At 38.6% G+C, this 9,512-nt stretch overlaps 1 pseudogene; it reads right to left on the reverse strand.

The window, feature by feature from the left end:
• Positions 1–2,678: 2,678 nt before the first annotated feature.
• Positions 2,679–3,968, reverse strand: LOC129561853 (eukaryotic translation initiation factor 5 pseudogene; annotated as a pseudogene).
• Positions 3,969–9,512: the final 5,544 nt, after the last annotated feature.

The following is a 9,512-nucleotide window of genomic DNA, read 5'->3' on the forward strand; positions in this document are numbered from 1 at the left end:
TTGATTATCACCAGTTCAAATCTTCCCTTTGGAGCTCCGGGAAGGTCATGGAGGCCAAGAAACAAGAGACAGAAAGGTTTCCCTGCACATGAGCCCTGCAGGGTATTACACAGAGTACACTGGGTTTCACTTTCATATATTAATTCTACCTATTTTGAACTGCACATATAGCTAATATCATATATAACACTTTTGATGTCTAGACCTTCCACTCAATATTATGAATAGTATTGTGTATAGAAGCAATTCATGTATTCCCATTAGCACAAAATTTTGCTTTTATGAATGAAAGTGAAAGTAACTCTCTCAGTCTTGTCCAATGCTTTGGGACCCCATGGATTATACAGTCCATGGAATTCTCCAGTCTAGAATACTGGAGTGGGTAGCCTTCCCCTTCTCCGTGGGATCTTCCCAACCCAGGGATGGAACCCAGATATCCCACATCTCAGGCGGATTTTTTACCAGCTGAGCAAAAAGGGAAGCTTTTATAACTAGGTCATAATATATTTATCCTTCTGTCAATGTTCATTTAGGCTTTTATCAGTTATTAGTTTCTATACATGATGCCACCGTGAAGGCATGCATATGTTTTATACTCATATGTTTATACTTATCTGTTGGGTATACACCAAAAAACAAGTTGGTGAGTCACAAATAAGTGTCTGCTCTGTATCAGTAGATAATACCAAACAATTTTCCATGTTGTTTTTACTGTTTTACACTCCCATCACCAGTGAAAATAAGCTCCATCATTTCAAATTCTCCCTAAAGTTGGGTATATCTCTTTTTAATATAGTATTCTGGAGATGGTGCAATGATTGCATTTGAGATGATTGGATTTTAATTTGTATTTCTCTGTGGTCAATGAGATTGAGCACCTTTTTATATGTTCATTGGCCATTTGGATAACCTCTGCTGTAATGTCTATTCACATTGTTTCCTTAGTATTCTATGGAGTCTTATATTTTGTCAATTTGTATAATATCTTTTAGTCTATGCAAGCCTTTATTAAATGTTCATGCTGCAAGACCAACCTAGATAGTATATTAAAAAGCAGAGACATTACTTTGCCAACAAAGGTCCGTCTAGTCAAGGCTATGATTTTTCCAATGGTCATGTATGGATGTGAGAGTTGGACTGTGAAGAAAGTTGATCGCCGAAGAATTGATGCTTTTGAACTGTGGTGCTGGAGAAGACTCTTGAGAGTCACTTGGACTGCAAGGAGATCCAACCAGTCCATTCTAAGGGAGATCAATCCTGGTTGTTCATTGGAAGGACTGATGCTAAAGCTGAAACTCCAATACTTTGGCCACCTCATGTGACAAGTTGACTCACTGGAAAAGACTCTGATGCTGGGAAGGATTGAGGGCACGAGGAGAAGGGGACGACAGAGAATGAGATGGCTGGATGGCATCACTGACTCTATGGACATGAGTTTGAGTGAACTCCGGGAGTTGGTGATGGACAGGGAGGCCTGGTGTGCTGTGGTTCATGGGGTCGCAAAGAGTCGGAGACAACTGAGCAACTGAACTGAACTGAACTGTTCTCAATAGTTTCTTTAATTAAACAGAAATCCTTACTGTTAATGTATTTCAATTTTTTACTTATTTCTTTTTCTTTATTGTTAGTGCTTGTGCTACCTAAACAAACACACACACACATTTATATACCTCAAGATCATGAAGTTACTCTTGCAATTTTTTTGTGTGTGTAAGATTTATTTTTCTACCTTTCATAGTTTTATTTTTTCCACCTGGAATTAATTGTTTAACATATTGTGAAGTAGTAGGTAAGACTGATTTTTTTCTTACTTGTATAACCAGTTGAGCCATGACCATAACTGAAGAAAAAAATCATTCTTTTCTAATTTCATTACAAGATAAACTTTATTATATCAAATCAGTATATATTTTGCGTCCATTTCTGGTTTTTCTATACTTTTCCATCAATTTGTTTTTCTGTACCTAAAAGACACAGTGTTTCATCACTGTGGTTTTGCCTGTCTTGATTATGATAGCATAAGTCCTCACTCTTTATTATTTCATCAAGACTTTTTGCTAGTTACTTTTTGGTATTTTTTCTTGTTTAGATGTAATTCACATGTACTAAACTCAGAAATCTTAGGGCTTCAGTTGATGAACTTTAACAATTATATATATCCATTTCAGAATTACCCAAAACAAGACATTGTCATTACACTTCCTGCATTATATTGCTGGAAATGTCAGGTGTCATAGTCAAAAATATTTCAGTGTATTCCTACAAAAGAAAAACAGTAAAAAAATTTTAATAGCATTTTCATTACTATAAGTATTAACTATAATTCCTTAGTAATACCAAAATTTCAAAGACTTTATTATTTTTTCTGAAGAATGACCAAAATCATATCTTTATTTTTTGTAACTGTATAAATGTGATCCAAATGTGTCCACCACTAATTTTTCAAAAAGAAACATGCTATAAATAAGCAAACTACACCTGCTCACTGATATGTGTATGGACTCCCTAGGTATCTTGTTGGGTTTAAATATAGACCACTCACAGCAATACATCTTTAGTAGAAAAGTGTAGCATGATGTTAAGCCATTTTAGCTTTTGCACGTTCATGTTGCACTTCTGGCCGATGATGCAAAAAGATTGTCAGCATTACACTGTTAAGCTGGGCTGCACCCACCCCTTTAAATGGCATCAATATCAATGTCATCATCTTTGTTGTCAGACTTTACAGCTTCAACGTTCGGTACACTGGCAGTCTTTGAATACACCACCTCAATATTCTCATCTTCATCATCTTCACCCCCCAGAAGATTCTTCCTCTGCTTCCTTCAACCATTTTATAAAAGGTTCCGCTTTGACACGAATCTCTTTGGCAAGTTCTTTTGAGACATATTTCTTAGAGGTCTTTTCCGACCAGCTAATGATGACCTCTTCCTCCAAAAGGTCTGCATCATACATCTCTTTCAAGATATGTGGAATCTTGGAAATGAGCTGAGCTTGGTGCATTGCTACCACACACTCCAAACCATGAAGAAGGTACCGCTGAGCTTTTTTGTTGTTGTGACAAAATCGTAAGAAATGGTGCCTGTATTTCTTAATTTGTTCTCTAATCTTCTCATTAAAAAGAACTTCAGTCAAAACAAGAGGGCCCATGGCTTTTACATCCAGTCTTTCTGCTTCAGCTACAATCTCTTTGTCAGATGAGTCAATAATACCTTCTTCTTTCTTTTTCTTGACAAAATCAAACAGAATATTGACCCGCTCTTCAACAGTCCTTTCCAAATCATCACTGAGGGTTAAAACTTTTGCATGGTCACTGATTTCATCCATTCTGTGCCTTTGACCTTCCTCTGTTGTATCCTCCCCAAGTCGTCATCCTCTTCTTCTTCCACAGCATGTGGAGGTGGACTGATTTCGTTTGGTGGTGGAGGTGGCGGCGTCTCGCTGCTGGAAACGGAGCCATTCTCCTTGTCTTTGCCCTTCTGATTTTTCTTTTCCTTTTCTTTTTTTCCTGTACTACTGTCACTATTCTCAGGTGGGTTTTTGAGAATGAATGTGCAGAGTTTATGATGTGTGTCAAGCATGCCTCTATAGTAACAGGCTTTACAAGAGTTACCTATTGTTTGTTTCTTTGGATTGACATGCAGATCTGTTTCAGGATTCTCACACTCAGGACAGAGAACAAATTTTTTAATGAATCAATCCAACATGTCTTGCAGCTTATTTGCCTCATGAGATCCATTGACAATGTAATGGTCATTCTTAACATCAAACTGGGTCTGTGCTCCCAGCTCACAACCAAAATATTTGGTGGGATACGTTGGAGGCCGATTAAGCGCTTTCGCTATGTCAACCATGTTGACTATAACTGTCTTGATTCCATTTCCTTTGCCCTCAAACTTGGCAATCAGACGGGGCATCTTGTAGCGATAGATCTGGTCTTACACGCTGCGGTTGACATTGACAGACATTTTGGCTCTTGCAGTCATTTATGTCATCCCTTCTTCTCCAGACAGAGGATACCAAAAAATTGCAATCAAAGATCTCTTCATCTTATCAATTTTAAAATTTAAAAGCATACCTCCTTTCCTTAATGGCAACCCACTCCAGTATTCTTGCCTGGAGAATCCCATGGAAAGAGGAACCTTGCAGGCTACAGTCCATGGGGTCACAAGAGTTGGACACGACTGAGTGACTTTCACTACCTCCTTCCCTTAGAGGTCAACTTCTGAGTATTATAGCCAGAAGGATCTTATAGTAACAACACACTCAAATTTTCTCAAGATGAATTCTACTGTGGTTGAAATGGAGATATTTTTTTTAGATATTGGCCCTGTTTCAATCAAAGTATGTTTATTATGAGATAAGAGAGACAGAATATATGAAAACACTGGCAACCATAAAATGCTATATATTAATACATATATCAATCATTACCTCCCCACCCTTTCATTTTTATATGAATCAAATGAAGGCCAGAGGGTTTGAATTTGCAACCTTGACTTCCTCCTCCCCCTCTTTGTTGATGAAGTCATTTTCCTCTCCTGGGACAGAGGCATCCCCTTTGGTCATGGATGACTTCTTTTCCAGATCTCTGGCAGATGGTCTCATGAAGGCATTTGTCTCTGCTTTCCTTGTTTACTTTCTGATCATTTCTACATCCAAATTCATGCCGTTTCCCTATCATCTTCCCATTCAGCTATCTCTACTTTCTCAGTGAGACTAAGACTTGCTCACTTTCCCCAGATAAAGACTCTGGGAGTATTACTAAAGGACAAGGCCAAGGTGCTCCTTTCTCTGTAATTTATCTTGTTCCAATTTGCAATATTTCCTAAATCTGGGGGTTGATATCTTTTGTCAGGCTTGGAAAATTCTTGGTTATCCTTAAGCATTGTTCTGTTCTGTTCTCTTCCTCCTCTCCGGTTGGGACTCAACTGGCAAGCATATGATAACATTTCTCTTTCTCCTCATGTCACTTATTCTCTTTTCTCTATTTTCTATCCTTTGACTCTTCATGCAGTTATTTAGAATATCTTCTGTTGACCTTCACTTCTAGTCACTAAGCTGTTTTGCTACATTCTATTAGTTGGTAAACTCATCTATCTGTTTCTTAACTTGTTGAATTTGTATATAATAAAAATTATATTGATTAATGTATTTTTATGAGCTATTTCAAGCCCTTAAAGATGATGCTGTGAAAGTGCTGCACTCAGTATGTCAGCAAATTTGGAAAACTCAGCAGTGGCCACAGGAATGGAAAAGGTCAGTTTTCATGCCAATCCCAAAGAAAGGCAATGCCAAAGAATGCTCAAACTACCACACAATTGCACTCATCTCACATGCTAGTAAAGTCATGCTCAAAATTCTCCAAGCCAGGCTTCAGCAATACGTGAACTGAGAACTTCCTGTAGTTCAAGCTGGATTTAGAAAAGACAGAGGAACCAGAGATCGAATTGCCAACATCCACTGAATCACTGAAAAAGCAAGAGAGTTCCAGAAAAACCTCTACTTCTGCTTTACTGACTATGCCAAAGCCTTTGACTGTGTGGACCACCACAAAGTGTGAAAAATTTTTAAAGAGATGGAATACCAGACCACCTGACCTGCCTCCTGAGAAATGTGTATTCAGGTCAAGAAGCAACAGTTAGAACTGGACATGGAACAACAGACTGGTTCCAAATTAAGAAAGGAGTATGTCAAGGCTGTATATTTTCACTCTGCTCATTTAACTTATATGCAGAGTACACTGTGCAAAATGCCAGGCTGGATGAAGCACAAGCTGAAATCTAGATTGCTGAGAGAAATATCAATAACCTCAGATATGCAGATAACACCAACTTTATTGCAGAAAGTGAACATGAACTGAAGTACTTCTTGATGAAGGTGAAAGAGGAGAATGAAAAAGTTGACTTAAAACTCAACATTCAAAAAACTAAGACCATGGCATCTTGTCCCATCACTTCATGGTGAATAGATGGGGAAACAATGGAAACAGTGGCGGATTTTATTTTCTTGGGCTCCAACATCACTGCAGATGGTAACTGCAGCCTTGAAATTAAATGATGCTTTCTCCTTGGAACAAAAACTATGACCAACCTACACAACATATTAAAAAGCAGACACATTGCTTTGCCCACAAAGATCCGTCTAGTCAAAGCTATGGTTCTTCCAGTAGTCATGAATGTATGTGAGATTTGGACCATAAAGAAATCTGAGTGCCGAAGTATTTATGCTTTTGAACTTTGGTGTTGGAGGAGACTCTTGAGAGTCCCTTTGCCTGCAAGGAGATGAAACCAGTCCATTCTAAAGGAAATCAGTCCTGAATATTCTTTGGAAGGACTGAAGCTGAAGCTGAAACTCCAATAGTTTGGCCACCTGATGTGAAGAACTAACTCATTTGAGAAGACCATTATGCTGGGAAAGACTGAAGGTAGGAGGAGAAGGGGATGACATAGGATGAGAAGGTTGGATGGCATCACCGACTCAATGGACATGAGTTTAAGTGAACTCCGGCAGTTGGTAATGGACAGGGAGGCCTTGTGTTCTGCAGTCCATGGGTTTGCAAAAAGTAGGACATGGCTGAGCAACTGAACTGAACTGATAGATTCTAGTTCTCTGGTAAAATTCTTCATTTTATCACCTATTTTCTTTAATTTAATTCACACTTTAAACTTTTAAAGTATGTCCTCAGTGAATATGTCTAAATTTTCCCAAGGTCACATTTGTTCTCATTTATTTTTGTTTGTACGCTATTTCTTATTGGTTTTGGGACACTTTGCATTAATAAGTGGAGAAACTCTGAACAATTGCGTTTTGCTCCAGAGAGAATTCATGTTTCCTTCTGCTGAATAGGTAGAGCAGGGCAGAGCTGAACTACTCATGGTGTGTTTACCAAAAGCCCTTCTCCTCACTATGTCCTCAGTTTTTTTAATTCCCTCAGCATTTTAAGATTGTCAAATATTATGTGATATTTCTGAGCAGCTTTCTCTTTAGCCTCTCTGCTGCTTTTTTTGGTGTAGTTTAAGAATTGAATGCCCCACAGTGAAATAAAAGAACCATAAGATTTTTGCCTTCCTTCTTCATGCTTCCGTTTTTCTGATATATTTGCCTTTCAAGTTTTCCTGCCACTGTTGCTTGAAACGCTCCTTTTTCTCCCAAGACTTATGAAATTGCTGAAAGCATTGCTTGTTTTCTATCTTCTTAGTAAGCAGCTCTGTGTCTGACCTCATAGCTTTTTTGCCTTCCCCCAAATTGATAAGTGCACTGTGGTTAGAGCAGCTTGCAGAACTTCAGCCCACCTCTCCTTGGTTCCCTCAAATCCTAGCTAGCAATTATAGAAAGTAAATTTTCTTTTACATTTTACTTGGCTTTATTCTGCAAGCTACTGTCTCACATCCAGAAGCAAATTTCCTCTAATACCTTTCAAAGTTATTGTTTTTGATTTCTTGTGGACTAAGATGTGGGACTGGCTTAGAAGAAAATGTAAACTGTTAAACAGAAGTGAGAATGTCTATTGTCAATAAAATAAATTCCAGAAAATTTTAGTTATTGGCTTCCTTGGTGGTTCAGACAGTAAAGAATCTATCTGCAATGTAGGAGACCCAGATTCAATCCCTTGGTTGGGAAGATCTCTTGGAGTAGGAAATGGCAACTCACTCCAGTATTCTTGCCTGGAGAATTCCATGGACAGAGATGCCTGGCAGGCTACAATCCATGGAATTGCAAAGAGATGGACATGACTGAGCAATTAACAACACACACACAAATAGTAATTTTACCATCAGTTCAGTTCAGTTCAGTCGCTCAGTCGTGTCCAACTCTTCACGACCCCATGAATCACAGCACGCCAGGCCTCCCTGTCCATCACCAACTCCCGGAGTTCACTCAAACTCATGTCCATCGAGTCGGTGATGCCATCCAGCCATCTCATTCTCTGTCGTCCCCTTCTCCCGCCCCCAATCCTTCCCAGCATCAGAGTCTTTTCCAGTGAGTCAACTCGTGGCAATGAGGTAGCCAAAGTATTGGAGTTTCAGTTTCAGTCCTTCCAGTGAACACATTTTGTTTATTGCTTGTCTTCTAGATAGCTGATGTTGACATATAAAAAAGATGCATATTAAGATAACTTGTGGAATTAGTGAATAGGGAAATTAAAAAATGCAAGTTCATGTAAAGTAAATGGTTTCCAGTTTTTTCCTTGCTTTCATTATATTGATACTTTCAGCTTCATATCAAAGCTATTTAAAATAAGTACATAGACTTTAATAATATCAAAATTCATACTACTTTCTACAACTATTTTTCTTTAAATTTCTATAACTTTCTTCCTTTTTCAAACCCTGTCTCGGCAATGGCCTCCTCTTGTAACATTCTCAAAGTCTCAGACTATGGCATACATATCTAGGTCATCTGTTCTGACTTGTTTTCTCTTCTTTTCATAGAACATCTGTTAAATCACAATCTATTGCTCTAAGCCCAGCTTATATTTTACTTCTTTTTAAAAATACTCCTGTTCTGATATAAAAAACATAAAGGATATTGTGCTCACTTGCACTCATTGAAGAAGGGGTTCATTGTTGTTTGTGGTCTTATTGACCAGGTCAGTCATTTATAGGACCCTTAGCATGAGAGTTGGACTGTGAAGAAAGCTGATCGCCGAAGAATCGATGCTTTTGAACTGTGGTGTTGGAGAAGACTCTTGAGAGTCCCTTATACTGCAAGGAGATCCAACCAGTCCATTCTAGAGGAGATCAATCCTGGATGTTCATTGGAGGGACTGATGCTAAAGCTGAAGCTGCAATACTTTGGCCACCTCATGTGACGAGTTGACTCACTGGAAAAGACTCTGATGCTGGGAAAGGTTGGGGGCGGGAGGAGAAGAGGACGACGGAGAATGAGATGGCTGGATGGCATCACCGACTCTGTGGACATGAGTTTGCGTGTACTCTGGGAGTTGGTGATGGACAGGGAGGCCTGGCGTGCTGTGATTCATGGGGTCACGGAGAGTCGGACACGACTGAGCGACTGAACTGAACTGAACTGAACTAGCATGATCCTCATAGGAATAAGTTTGCAGCAAAGTGCATGTGTGTAGAGCATAGCAAACTTATAACTGTTGTAGTCATAGTTTCTTTCAACTACCTTTTATGCAGTTCTTTGCCGAGTGGCACTAACTCTCCTGATATCTTTCATAATATGAAAGTCCATCCACCACTTCTCCTAAATTCTATGATAATCTTTGCCATCTTTTTTTCAGTCACGTTCTGTTGGGTCTTCCCATCTATATACTTCCATTTTAATATCCTGTGTGATACATCTTTTACTTCTTTGAAGCAAGTTAAGCACTATCGCTTGCTATTTCTTTTGTCAGATGTATGAGTAGAAACTGCTAATCAAAACAAAAAGGAAATGGCACGTAGTTTTTACAGTGGTGTAAACCACACTTAATAATAAACTCAATTAAGGACAGCGAGTTAAATATTGGCTAAAAGATATAATAAAATAATACAAATAAAATT

Source organism: Moschus berezovskii, chromosome 5 (assembly GCF_049115385.1).
Source record: "Moschus berezovskii isolate FMDL1 chromosome 5, NW_MosBer_1.0, whole genome shotgun sequence".
NCBI classification, from domain to species: Eukaryota; Metazoa; Chordata; class Mammalia; order Artiodactyla; family Moschidae; genus Moschus; species Moschus berezovskii.